Source organism: Lupinus angustifolius, chromosome LG10, assembly GCF_001865875.1.
Source record: "Lupinus angustifolius cultivar Tanjil chromosome LG10, LupAngTanjil_v1.0, whole genome shotgun sequence".
NCBI lineage: Eukaryota > Viridiplantae > Streptophyta > Magnoliopsida > Fabales > Fabaceae > Lupinus > Lupinus angustifolius.
The window spans coordinates 6,949,162-6,963,699 of NC_032018.1; positions in this window are offsets into that span (position 1 = coordinate 6,949,162).

Here is a 14,538-nt window from a genome sequence, read left to right on the forward strand (position 1 = left end):
TATATATATATATATATATAATTCAATAAGCATTGTTAAAGGTCATACATGCGTCATATATTTAACAACAATTCTTCCGTAAGCGTTGTTAAAGGTGTTATATTTAACAGCGCTTATTGAAGCAAGCGTTGTTAAAGCTTCATATATTTAACAGCACTTCTTCAATAAGCATTGTTGAACGATTGTTTTAGTGAGCGGAAATTTTTTCAAATTCAAAAACAAAACCTTACACAATAATGTATATCAATCAGTTTATTATTTCTCTTAATTTTCTTCTTCTCCATAAGTTACATTTTTTTCTCTTTTGTTTTTAGTTTCTCTCTTCAAGCAAGTTATCGATTTTTTGTTTTTCTCTTCAAGCATATGGTAAATCGTTATCTTATTTTAGCTCATTTATTTCTCTCTTTACTAATAGTATGATCTATATTTGATGTGAAGTTATGCAGCTATGGTGAAGTTATCGATTTTTGGTTTTTCTCTTCAAGCATAAGGTAAATCGTTATCTTATTTTAGGTCATTTATTTCTCTCTTTACTAATAGTGTGATCTTTATTTGTTGTGAAGTTATGCAGTTATGGTGTTCTAGGTTTTTGGCTATGGTGAACATTAGTAGAGAAAGAATGAACAATTTGTGTAAGATCTCATTAATCATATGTTATTTTATAATATTGGAATCTGTTAAGGTTGAATGTAGTTGACGTCGTTGGTGATTTAACAAATCTATTGTAAATGTGGTGGAGTTGGGCATGTTTGTCATGTGTTTGATAGAATATCTGAAAGATATATTGTCTTATTTATAAAGTAGACATTTAACAGCGCTTGCTTCAGTGAACACTATTAAATGTCTACTTTCTACAGTGCTACAAAACACGTGGTTCAATATCCATAGAAAGCGCCACAAAAGCGCAGTTAAATGATAATTTTAAGCGTTGTTGTTTTGTTACTCTAACGTAGTGTACATATCCATACTAACAAGTAATATTGATAAGACTTTATCTGTAAGGGGTATATACTATATTTAATTGGGTCTAAGGTTAGGGTCAGTTCTAGGGACGGGCTTGGGTTAAAAGAATGATCCGACCAACATTTAGAGTCAGGTAAGAGACAAATCTTACTCGGTCCAACTCAACCCATACTCACCCCTATAATGTTGTATGCGTAACCCTCGAATGACATGTCATAGTAACCACACAATAATGCTGATTTGATCATTATATATGTTTCACGGGTTTTATGGTTCATGGGATTGATAAGTAGCTATCTAATTCATCTTCTCAATGTATGATATTGATTCGATGCAATATGACTATTAGTTCTCCCTTCTGATGTTTTGGATGTGATGTTGAATCATGTCTTGCATGGTTCTGCTTTTATGTAATTAATCCTTTCTACTTACGAATGTCTCAAAAAGCCTACTTTGAAATAATTAAATACTTAAACCCTCAAACAAGATGTAAATCTAGAAGCTGATATACGAAAACAAAGATTCCATCATGTAGATTTATTTTTTATCAATTATCATGTAGAAAGATTGAGAGAAATACGGCAAAAGATTGAGAGAAATATGGGCAACTTTTTTTTGCTCAAGAATATGATAAAGAAAGAATAGAAAGAAACTTGTTGAAGAATATTCCAATCCTAATAATAAAGATGATAGGGTAAGTGTACCAATTGATGAACCCTAAAGATAAGATACAGCTTGGTGAACCGTATGTGCTAGAATTCTTGGTTTTTATTCCTTTGCACTCACTCACTTTGATGGTTAATGCATGATGATTAGGAGTGACAATTGGATGGGTTTGGGTGGATTTGGATTTGGATCCTAATGGATGGCTGAAAAACTATCCATCAATCCATATAAATCCATTACATCACATTTTTAAACTATCTAATCAATCCATATGCAATGGATTCCAATCCATTCATTCTATCCATGTATCCATTTTAATGGATTGGATTGATGGATATTCAACCCATTTTTTAAATTTGAACTAAATATGTTTAATAAAGCATTATTTGAAGTAAAAATTTATTATTTAATAAAGCATTTTTAAATGTCAATTTAAAAAAGAAGTTAAAAAATTAAAAAACTTTTAAAAAATGATTTTTTTAAAACCACTTTTTAAAAAATATTTTTTTTAACAAACACTTTTAAAAAGTGTTTTTTTCATAAGCACTTTTAAATTAAAAGAGTAATAAACTTATAAAAATAACTTTTAAGCTTTTAATGACCGATAAACTTCTAGGGAGTAGCAATTATGTGAAGGCTAAGTAAAAAAGATTTTATACTTATAACAAAATGATCGATAAACTTCTAGGAAGCAGCAATCCACGAAATTAAAGCATATTCCCAACAAAATTTGAGACTAAAGTAACGTAAGTTGACAATGTTGTATCAACCTAGGTTTGAAACTTAAAAATAACTAGTAACAATCATGACAAAGTCTTCTACAAAGAGAACACAATTATCGTGATGGGGGAGCTTCATGTATAATGACCAGCAAGTAGTTTATCATTCCAACACATGCACCCACAAAGGCACTAATCAACAGAAATTACTCCAAAAGCATTTTGCTAAAAGTAAATACACTAAAAAGTAGAATACACATCAAAATGGAGTAATCTAATTTGATGAAGACAAAATATCAATTTTAGTTTGAAATCGAATCAACTCACATAACAAAAGAAGTTAGAACACAACTACCACCAGTACTAATATCAATTCCTAGATGTAGAGTAAGTTGAAATGTCTTCTACAAGTTCTTCATCATCTAAATTTATTGGGGCTGCACAATAAACATAAAAAAAAGCTTAAAATACAAAATGAGAGAACTGAAAAGTAAAAGTTAAGAAAACTTAGAAACCGACCAGGATTTCTATGAAGCCAATCATTTGTACATAACAACGCCTCCACACTTTTAGGCAAGAGACAACTTCGATACTTGTCAAGTATACGTCCCCCAATGCTTCTGCAGATTCTGATGCAACTGTTGTGATTGGTACACTTAAGATATCTCGTGTCATGAATGAAAGTATCTGATATTTGAATTCCACTAATTTCCAATATTCTAATATATCCAAGTCTTCCCTATAATCACGCATCTTTTCATCCATGTATGCTTTCAAATCAGATTCATTACTTGTAGACCCATATGTTGCATGTTGGAACTCGCCACACTCATCCAAATCATTTGCATATGATATACTAGGGCTTCCTCTCTTGGGTTGTGAGTCAAATGAGTATTGTTCAACTTGTGAAGATTGGATTTGAATGTATTTTAAATGAAAAGAATTCAACTTTTCATAAACTTCTTTTGCTTTCCTAAATCCATCTTGACCATAAAGTTTCACATAACAAAATTCAACAAGACACAACTTGTAGCGATGATCTAAAATCACAGCAAATGAGAGAATCACACTATAAGAATCCCAATACTTTTCAAATTTCCCCTTCATTTCTTTGGCCATGCGACAAATGAGGTCATCTCTATCATCATAAGTACAAGCATCCCAAGTGAAACTTGAATTTTCCATACATTAAAAAAGTATAAATTCGTTGTTAGGTAAGAGGTGCCTGAAAATAGGACAGTAATATCATAGAATGGTTTTAAAAATTTTGTTATTATTTCTAAATCATTCCACTCCTCTTCTAATGGACAACTATCAAATTTTGGTTCAATATCACAAAGGTGTGTATATACTTCACGAAACCCTATAGCATTCTCCAACATCAAGTAAGTGGAGTTCCACCTAGTTGGTACATCTTGATGTACTCTCTTAGAACTTTTGGAATAAAAAATTTGGTCTAAACAAGATGCAAATATTGACTTCCTTGAATGTGAACCTCTAAAATACTTCACACTCTTGTGAATCTTGAACAAAGCGATCTTGAACAAAGCATTACTTATGACCTTTAAACCTTCTTGAACAATCAAATTTAGAATGTGTGCACCACACCTAACATGGAAATATTGTCCACCATTAACTAATCCATTTCCAAACGAGTGGTTCTTTTTCAACAAATTCACCATGTTTATATTATATGCTGCATTATCTAAAGTGATGGTGAATATATTTTTTTTCAATCCCCCACTCCTTAAGAAAATTTAACAACTTATCAGAAACATTTGCACTAGTGTGTGGTGGTGGAAAACGAAAGAAAGCTATCACTTTCTTTTGTAATTCCCAACCACTAGTAATGAAATGTGTAGTTACCACCATGTATTGGTCAGTGGTGATGGAAGACCAAAGATCAGAAGTAAGACATATCTTATCGGGAATAGACATTAAGTAGCATTTAAGTTTTTCTTTCTCTCTCTTATAAATCTTCAAGATATCAGATTTTGCAGTATTTCTTGATATTGTCTTGGTTTGAGGGTTCAAGAACTGATGAAGGCTTCAAGAAATAATTAAGGTCCCTAATTCCTTCAATTTCCCCAAACGAGAAAGATAACACATGCTTGATTATTGCACTTGATATTTTATCTCGAAATTGTCCTTCATCCAAGGGAGGATAAGACATTACCTCTTCCAATTCATTGCCACATATCCTAATATGGCGTAACATATTTGAGGTCCCACCCCCTTCCTTTGACATGTACAATCGACCACATCTTTTGCACTTAACCTTAGGATCCCCATCCTTATCAGTAAATTTTTCAAAATGTTCCCAAGCTGTAGACCTCATTCTTTTTATTGATGGAGTTGAACTCATCTCAGTTTGCTCTTCTTCATTCGACATGTTTTGAATAAGAAACTGTTTCATGTGAAAAAATGCACAAGTCAACAAGACCATCCAATTAACATCATAATAAACATATTCACAAAGTCTAACTACATTTAAAAGAAAGCATTTACCTATTCATAAAGTCTAACAAAGCCAATGCATAAACATCAAATATGTAGATATAGTGACTTAAACATCCATTAGATAGTATAGACCACATGGTGAAATGATGATATTGATTGGTGAGATTCTGCAGTTTTTATGGTCATGCCTTTGAAAATTGAATTTTGTGGCCATGTGCATGTATAAGTCTTTCATCCATCAAATTCTAAGTGCCAATAAATCAATCCTTCAGTACATGTTAGCAACAAAATGATGCTATTATAATCGAGCTTAGCTACTACTTAGTAGTATGCACATGGACAACATAGCTAATAATATACACCAAAATCATCTATATATGCATACTATTTTTGTACACCTATTTTGCTGGATAAAAACTTTTCTCGTCTTTTGTTGTATGTAAAATACAATATGTTTGGCACCATTGGATACTATTCTAATTTTGGTTCCAGGTTTTGTTTGGCAATTATTTGTAGTATTCATCTTTATCAAGATGTTGCTCAAACCAAACCTATGACTTTCATAGTTCATACAACCATATCTTATAACTTAGTCATAAGGAAATGTGCACATTCTTAAAAGTTGTTAGGTTTACCGAAGATGCAGACACATTATTTGTAAACCAAGGACATAAAAATATTTACTAAATAGTGAGCAAAGAGCATATTCAGACTTAAAACCAACCCCAACTTTAAAATTAGACTTGTGGTTCAGGCATTCTATCGAACATGTATCGGGTAATAAATGATATCTATACAAACATAACACACAAGTCATATTAACAACAACTGATCATCACTTACTTATTCATTACCTATAGAAGGAGCAAGTGACAATTACTTTGTGATTCAAATGTCCTTCAGGAATGAATTCCTTCCAATACCTGTTTTTAAATTCCCAAAAACAAAAGTTAGAGTTTTAATGAGAGAAAAAATCATAAGATATATGATTCAATCTTAAAGGAACATTAAAATTAAAGTTAATCATTGGAAAAATAATCAAAGTTGAGAAGATGAAACCTTCAATGAACATGAGAATGAAACCATCGTGGTAGTGGGTCTCACAATTGCAAATGAAACCTTAAAAACACTTTTTAAAGTCACAATTGCAATTTTCAACTTTTGTAATGTGTGTGAGATATAATTCCTAAATGGAACAACCATCACTCAACAATGTAATCAAGCAACTCCAAGAAATTGAAAGAATAAATAAAAGAAAGTTTGAGAAATAGATATTTTGGTCTGATACCATCAAAGTGCAAAGAATTTATACAAAGAAAAATTGGTAGTTGCTTAAAACTCAAGTTACCCTTTAAAGTAAAACTAATCTTAACTACCATAACTGAAAACTATTTAAGAATGAGTCATTTTCATTTTTAACAATTATCTCTATAAAATATTATCATGTATTATTGTCACGTATGTTGTTCTACCATATATGTTACGACATATGTAATTAATTGATTGATAAAATATATTTAAATTAAAATTTTAATTAATAAATTTCTCTAACTAATCACAAATAGTATCAATAAGATATATTGTGTGAGAGGAGATCTGATACGTTTGATTTATAATAAGGTGGTAACGACATTTATTGCAAAAGTTGGAAAAAGGGATATGTAATATATTCTTCTTTCTTCTTTCTTCTTTAGAATCTTGGAATAATCAACGCTTCAACTTTCAACTTTAAGTCCGACTTGCCAATTTCACTGTTTCTTTTCATACTATATAGAGGGTGACTTTTTTGTCACCGTTGGCAAACTTTTGTACTATTTTTAATCAACCTCACATTCAGGGAGATCTTGGTGTTGTTCCGATGCATCTCATCATCTTTTGGGTATTGTGGGACTCACTCAACAGAGTTTAAAAATCATTTTTTAACTCTGAACATCCTATTTCCTCTGACCGGAAAATGATCTAAAATAATTTTCTACAAAATTATAACTTTCAATTCAAATTTCTCACTCACTTGTTAAAATAATATAGAAAAGTCGTAAAATGCTTTAATTAAACATTCATGGACTCAATAATGATGAGACATGATTTCAAAAATATAAGCCAAAATATCGTTTTCCTTTAAAATTGACAAATAAAAAGGATTTTAAAAGAATTAATGATAATTTATTATTCTAATTATAGAAGGATTTTATTTTTCTAAAAAAATGCATGTTAAATAAACTCAAATTTCGTTTATTACACAATAAAAATTGAGCACTCAAAATATGTTTTTGCAATTTTATAAAATTTAGATGATTGTTTTTTACATCTTTGTAGATAATGCAATAATTTGTGATTTATAGAGTCACTATACAATTTCTATACAAAAAGATATTTTCGGCTACTATTATTTTTTTAAGGATCAAATAATTATTTTTTACTCAATTTTAGGAATTATAGGAATTTTTGGGCTACATAAAAGTTATTAGGATATTTTTATTGCAAAACTCAATTCGAATTTTTGAATTTAAGGTGAAATTCAAATTTTAAATATTAATGTCATAAAAACGGTTGGAATCTAATTAGTTACATGATTATGGCTTACCATTTTCGATCTTAAAACATGTGTTGAAATCCAGGGAAATCACAAAATATAGACATACAAAAATAATCCCAAAATAGCAAAATTATTAAAGTCTGCCTTTTCTTTTATTCTGCAAAAATCCCCCTATCGGCTTGCTGGGCTCTGGCTAGTGCCACGCGTCTACACGTGATTGGCCAACTACACTACTTATTTTAACCAAAAATGTGATAAATTCAATTAAGTTAAAAAATTGATATATTGAGGAGATAAAGCCAAATAATATATGAGTCGATATCTCTTTATTGTATAAGAGTGATTTAAACAATATTTTTTTAGAATTGTTGATGCATTTTGTAACAAAAAATAATAAAGATACATTAATTTATATATTATTTGGATTTTTCCTCACAACATACCATATTTTATTTAACTTAATTACATTTATCACATCTTTTGTTTAAAAGATTACACTTCTCGTGCAGAGATGATCAGTATAATAAAAGTATAAAAACGATAGAGATTTGCGTAGATATAAAAAATGAATGATGATTTGTGTAATTTCACTAAAACTCAGGGGTGTCAATATAAGTAACTCTATAAATAATTAAGTATTACTAAATAATATAAAAATATTACTTTACCTTTTTATAATTTTTTTTATAAATAAAATAATATATTTTAATAGGTCTGTCACACTAGTAGAGACAGGAAGAGAGGATTTTCATCACGTTAACCCTAACGCATAAGAGAATAGCTAGCTGACACTAGCCTATCCATTCCAGTTTCCATAGGACCCGTGACATTCTTTGGATTTCCTGGTCAATGTTGACATACCAATTTCGTTTTCACCCAATCAATTTCGTCCTTACCCAATCAAAATCAGGCAAGTGGCTATTTGTGGACAAATTTCTACACGTAAATTATATTCCTATCTTTTAACTTTCTTACTCTGTAGTAATAATAATCAATTAATCATCCTCCTGTAAAAACATCTTTGTTAATTATTTATAATGATACACTTTATAATTAATAACTATACTCGTAAAAATTAATTATTATATATTTCTGTAATATAGTACAATAAACTAGTAATAATTCGATATAGAAGGAATCTTCTAATAATAAATAATAAATGCATTCTTTAAAAAAATTAAAGTAGTATCTTTATATTGCATTTTTTTGATCAAATCTTCCAATATTAAATATAAATCTTATAATTAGTAATTAAAACACATATTCTCTTTGGATGATAAAAAATGAATGTGAGTAAATAAAAAGAGTTTATAAATAAATAACAATCACATTAATGATGGAGGAGGATCCCAACTATTTGCTTTTTTTCCTCAACACATCATTTGGACGATTGTTCTATAGTACTTATGCTCCATAAAATAATTAGAATGGACATCAATCAACAAACATTTTCTACTAAGAATTATATAGTTTTGATTTCCTATAACTTATAGAAATATGTAGGAGCAAAATCACACGTTGTTACACACAACAAAAAAGTGAAAGAATAATTTTCCTTTTAATAATAAGAAATATTTAAACAAACCATGGTATAAAATAATTCATGCAATTCGTAAGGATATCATCTTGGTATGATTGGACAAGGTGCTAATACTTACCTTGATCTGTAACCAATGCTTGGATTTAAATCTATAACTTAAAAGACCACTTAACTCCAAAATGGGAATAAGAAGAGTTTTCTAAGTTATAACCGCAAAAATTTAGTGGCGACTTTGAAAAGTCGCGTAACCAGAAATTAGAGCGCGACAGTTGACAAATCCATTGGGTCTTCCTTAAAAGAGTGAGACCCAAAACTGCTATTGGCATAGATTCAAATACCCTTATATTTTTTTTTTAATTTCCAAATCAATTAATTATTTGAACACACTCATTCATAGTTTGTGCATCTTTTGGGGATGAAAATTTATTTTCAAGTTTATACATCTCCCACACTTACACAATACACTCGAGTTTGCTCACACATATGTTCTAAGCCCAAGTATTAAAGATTAGGATTGAGATAGAAGGGACATATACTTTGCTGGTAAGTGGTCTCGTGACACATATGGTATTACCGTGATGGACCACCGATTATTCTGAGTTAATCGCTTGAGGAGTCAGTCTCATCTCATAACTAATCTATTGTATTTGATTTCCATTCTTTCAGATTGGATGCAATCTAGTGACCTTTAGAATTCTAGAGCCTTTATCGAGTCAACTTGAAACAAGACCTAGCACCTCGCCATTATGTTACGACTTTTAGGTTATCCCAAACCTTGTAAGTGTGTCTTATTTAGGACACGAGAAGCATAACCTAAACTTTACATCTCACCGTTCTTAAATTTAGACTTTATGTCCCTAAAAAAATGAGCATGCTTGGGTGTTATAAGGAGCCATTGCAATCTAATGTCCTTGAGTCACGAGGACGACTAACTTCTACGCATAGCATACCCTTTGATGGGATCAATACCCTAGTGATAATTTTCATATCACGATATTCCCAACCATGGGCTCAACGCCCGATGGATAATTTTCATACCCTTCAGTGGGTTAAACACACTAGGAATAATTTTCATATCCTTCGATGAGCTCAACATCCTAGGGATGATTTCCATACTCTTCGATAGTCTCAATGCCTTAGGGATAATTTTCATTCTCTTTGATTGGCTCAACACCCCTCAGATATTCTTCACTCCCTTCGATGAGCTCAACACCCTATTGATAAATTTCATTTATAGCATACCCTTCGATGAGCACAATGCCCTTAGGATGATTTTCATATCAATAAGCCTAGAGTTATACCGTTTAATTTCAGGTAATAATTAATTTCCAGTCATCACATACCGTAAATGGACTCGACGTCCTAGGGATAAGTTGTTTGTCATCTTAGCTAGGTTAGAGTTTTATCATTTAACTCCAAGTTGACCTTAATAGTATAATAGTTGTCAAATCTACCATGTCATTTTACTACATTGTAGTTAGGGTTATATTATCTCGAAATAGGGTCTACCTCACCCCAGGGCGAAAACAACGTATTGACATCAATACACATCATGTTCATGAACCCATACATACATACTTTCATTTAGAAAAATCAATCATTTAAACATTCATCCAAAACAATATACCATTCAAACATTCATAAATATAAATTACATCATTCATTCATTAATTTATACATTCATCTACTTATTGCAGGCATTTAAAATCAAAACAAAAATAAGTCATCCAAATATAGCATTTCATGCGCCATCACACCATGTATTGCATAGACCACATATTATCCAAAAAAGTAAACCTATTCATTCAACTTCAACTGCACTTATTCAAGAAAAAAGAGAAAAAAATAACATGCTTACAATTTCCATGCATAAAAATTACCCCACCATATCATTCATCTCATCTAATCATACACTTCATTCCAAAATCATGTAGCATTCATTTCATGATCCATTGTCAAAGGCTCTCAAGTGTTAAAAATTGACTTTAAAGGTGATATTATTGGATCCAACTAAAGCGATCAAAGAAAAAATGAAATAAACAAATTGCCTATTTTGATACACCCTAGGAGTTGGTTTGCAAACTTCTCATCACATGGAGCCCTGAGTTGTCCAAGACAATCTCAATCACTCTATCACTCCATGTTATTCTTTGAATCCTCGAGATCGAGAGGTAATAAGGGTCGTAAAGAAAAGAATTAAAGCCATTGAAGAAGCCCTATCATATGGTTTGAAGGATATCACAAACATATGTTTAGTCCAAGTTTGTCGTGCCACTAAAGTCCAAGATGCCTATGTTTGACATATATCGAAGAATATCTTGTCCTTAACACTACTTGACTATGTATACCAAGAAAATGACTCCATATATCAAGGATGACAATATATTGGTCTATTTCTTTCACGGAAGCCTAACTAGAGCTACCACTACTCAATAGACTCAGCTTAAATGTTCACATATTCATTGTTTTAAGGATTTGCATGATGCCTTTGTTAAGAAATACAATTACAATATTGATATAGCTCCTGATATGACATGACTCAAGAATATGATCAAAATAGATGATAGAGCTTTTAGAGATTATGTCCAAATATGGGTAGAAATGGCTACTCAAGTGAAGCCCAAACCATTTGATGAAGATGATGTTTCAATGTTCATCGATACTATACTAACATCATTCTATGATATGATCTTGGTAAGTGTATCTCTGGGTTTCCGTCACCTAATGACTATATGGGAAAAGATAAAGAGTCGCCTCAGAGATGGCAGAAATGTGAAAGACCCAACTCAACACGAAATTGAATGTGAAGGGATGGAAGGTGATACATCATCCATCGAAACCTTAAAATAACCTCAACCACATCATTATTCCCAATCATATTATCCTCTTACTTATATTCATGAAAGTCAATCTCAAAAACAGAAGAGAAAAATTCTTTATGATGTGATCCCCATATCTTACTCAAAGCTATTGCCACAACTTCTTCATAGGTCTTTGATAACTTCCCTTCCATTTAAGGAAGTGGAACCTCCACAACTAGAGGGGTTCAACCTGAATGCTCATTATGAATATCATAGAGGGACATGAGGTCATTCCATAAATGGTTTCAATCAACTAAAAGGCAAGGTATGAGACCTGATTAGTACATGGTTGATCAAGTTTCAGGGAAATGTTTTGATTTGAGGAAGGCATAAAAGGGATTTCATTCAAGAGGAACTCACTCCAAGGAGATATTATTTCTCTAAAATAATAGTGTAATACACCATCTTGGCTCCGCTCACGGCTGTAGGGTTGTGAAATAAAAGGTCACATATGTTTCCCTCTCATGAACAAATGTTTATTTTCCATTGCATATCTTTTGAATAAGTCCACACTACTGCATTGACTATACAAGCATACCATCCCTAATCTACACTCCACAATTATATTTGTCTTAACATAAATAAATAAATTCATACACTAACATGAGATATTGGTTTCAAAAATTAAAATGATATAGAAAATGATGCAAATGTAAGACTAAATTGGTGTAGAGGCTTAAGTAGATTTTTCTGATGACACTAGGTATTATATTAATTCCCAATTGCTTGGAGGATATCCCTAGTCACCCCATTTGAGCATCACACATTATGAAAGAAGTATTTTTCATTTGCAATAAAACTTCAATAGCCGATGGAGTATGGTTTTTTATTTGTTTTCCTTGACATTCAATTATTAGAAAATGAATAAAATCTTTATATACCATTACGTCTATTTGACACGAAGGATAAAAAATCCAAGTTAAGTCAAACAAAATTTTTCATCAGTCAAAGTACGAAATAACATTAAAGTAAAATATAAAAGCTCATTGAGAATCATCAATAAATATCTCAGACAAAAGTTATGGCAAAGAAAATACACTATCAAAAACCATCAAAAGAACCACTCATATACTATTGCGGAATGTTCCATCCTTGATCTTAGACCTCTACCCATTCCATTACAAAAATCCAATAAAATTATGATAATTGAATGTCACGTCAGAAAACTACTAAAAAGTATGACAAAGGAGATAGGAGAAAGGGGTATGTGGAACACATATTTGAGCCTTATATCTTTTTTCTTGAAAACCCTTAACCACACTATAATAGAATCTTGAAAAGACCTACTAGATCTGGAAAGAGTAATGAACTCTGGCGGATCTCTAAAGACTGTACCGTGTGGATATGAAGCCCTAGCTTGGCAAGTCCATCTATGCATTTTCCCTCTCTCTAGCTAGCTATGTCGAAAATCACTCTCCTAGTCTCTAGCTAAGAGGTCGCGAGATTCATCAATAAGAAGCCCATTGGGATCAAGCTCTCTATCCGCCACCATGGTAATGACCGATTTTCCTAAGATGCACACCATGATAAAAAAACATTGACTTAGATAAATAAAATAAAAACATCTCGTCTTTAATTCACATAATCCAATTCTATCATTGTCATCACTACATCAAATTCAATTCACCCTTCACCACTTATAATCCACACACTTGCCATGTTTGTATGATCATTATTTTTAGTATTTCGTTTTAAAGAGTATTGCATGAAATAAGTAGAACAAAATCAAAGGAGAAATAGTCTCTCAAACTAGGGCAATTTTTGGGATGATTCATGTCGAGGCCTTCCAGATTAAAGCCTACGAGGATAATTTAAATAGAAAGATATTTCACATTGGAGCAGGTTTTTGGATTGATCCCATTATTTTCATGCGTAAAGTTCCACGAGGGTCAAAACTAAGGCAATTTTAGATGGGGGTATCTAGAAAAAAGAAAAATAAAAAAAAGAACACAACAAAAAAGAGTGTTAGGTTGAAAAAACCTACAAGGACAACCTAAGAAAAAGAGACTGACACTAAGTCGAAAATTTGAAAATGAGACTTAGTATCATCGAAATAGAGAATTCCCAACAGATATCTACATCATGTATTATGGGACAAAATTAAGAAAATTTAAATGAACACCTTCATTCAAATGTTCACCACATTTTAAGCAAATAAAGTAGTCAACTTATTTCCTCTGATGGGAAACGAACAAAGACACTTCCATCTCTTTAGAATGAAGTTTCAAACAAGTTATATTGGGGCAACAATATAGATTAATTAATATTTTCAAGATGGCAATATAACAGAATGGCAGACAAGTCATCAACAGATCGTCCGGGTTAACAATGATTAAAAAAGGTTGCATTTCAGTCGACTTCATAAAAGACAAATTAATATATTAAAAGAAAAATCATGAGCACACTAGAATATTGGTGCACAAGTTTTGCCTTTCATTCCATTTCAATACTCGCATATGGTATCATGACAAAAATCACACATAACATTCTCTTAGACAATCGTACCATTACTTTACATAATTCAGAATTTAAACTTTTTGAGTCATCTACCTCGACGTGAAATTTAAACTTTATGGATCCTCTACTTTGACGTTCAATTTAAACATTATGGGCCCTCTACCTCAATATGCAATTTAAAATTTTCAGGTCCTTTACCTCAATGTACAATTTCAAACTTTCGGATCCTATACCTCAATGTGCAATTTATACTCTCTGGTTCCTGTAACATGATGTTCAATTTAAATTCTTTGGATCATGTACCTTGACGGCCAACTTAAACTTTATAAGTCCTAT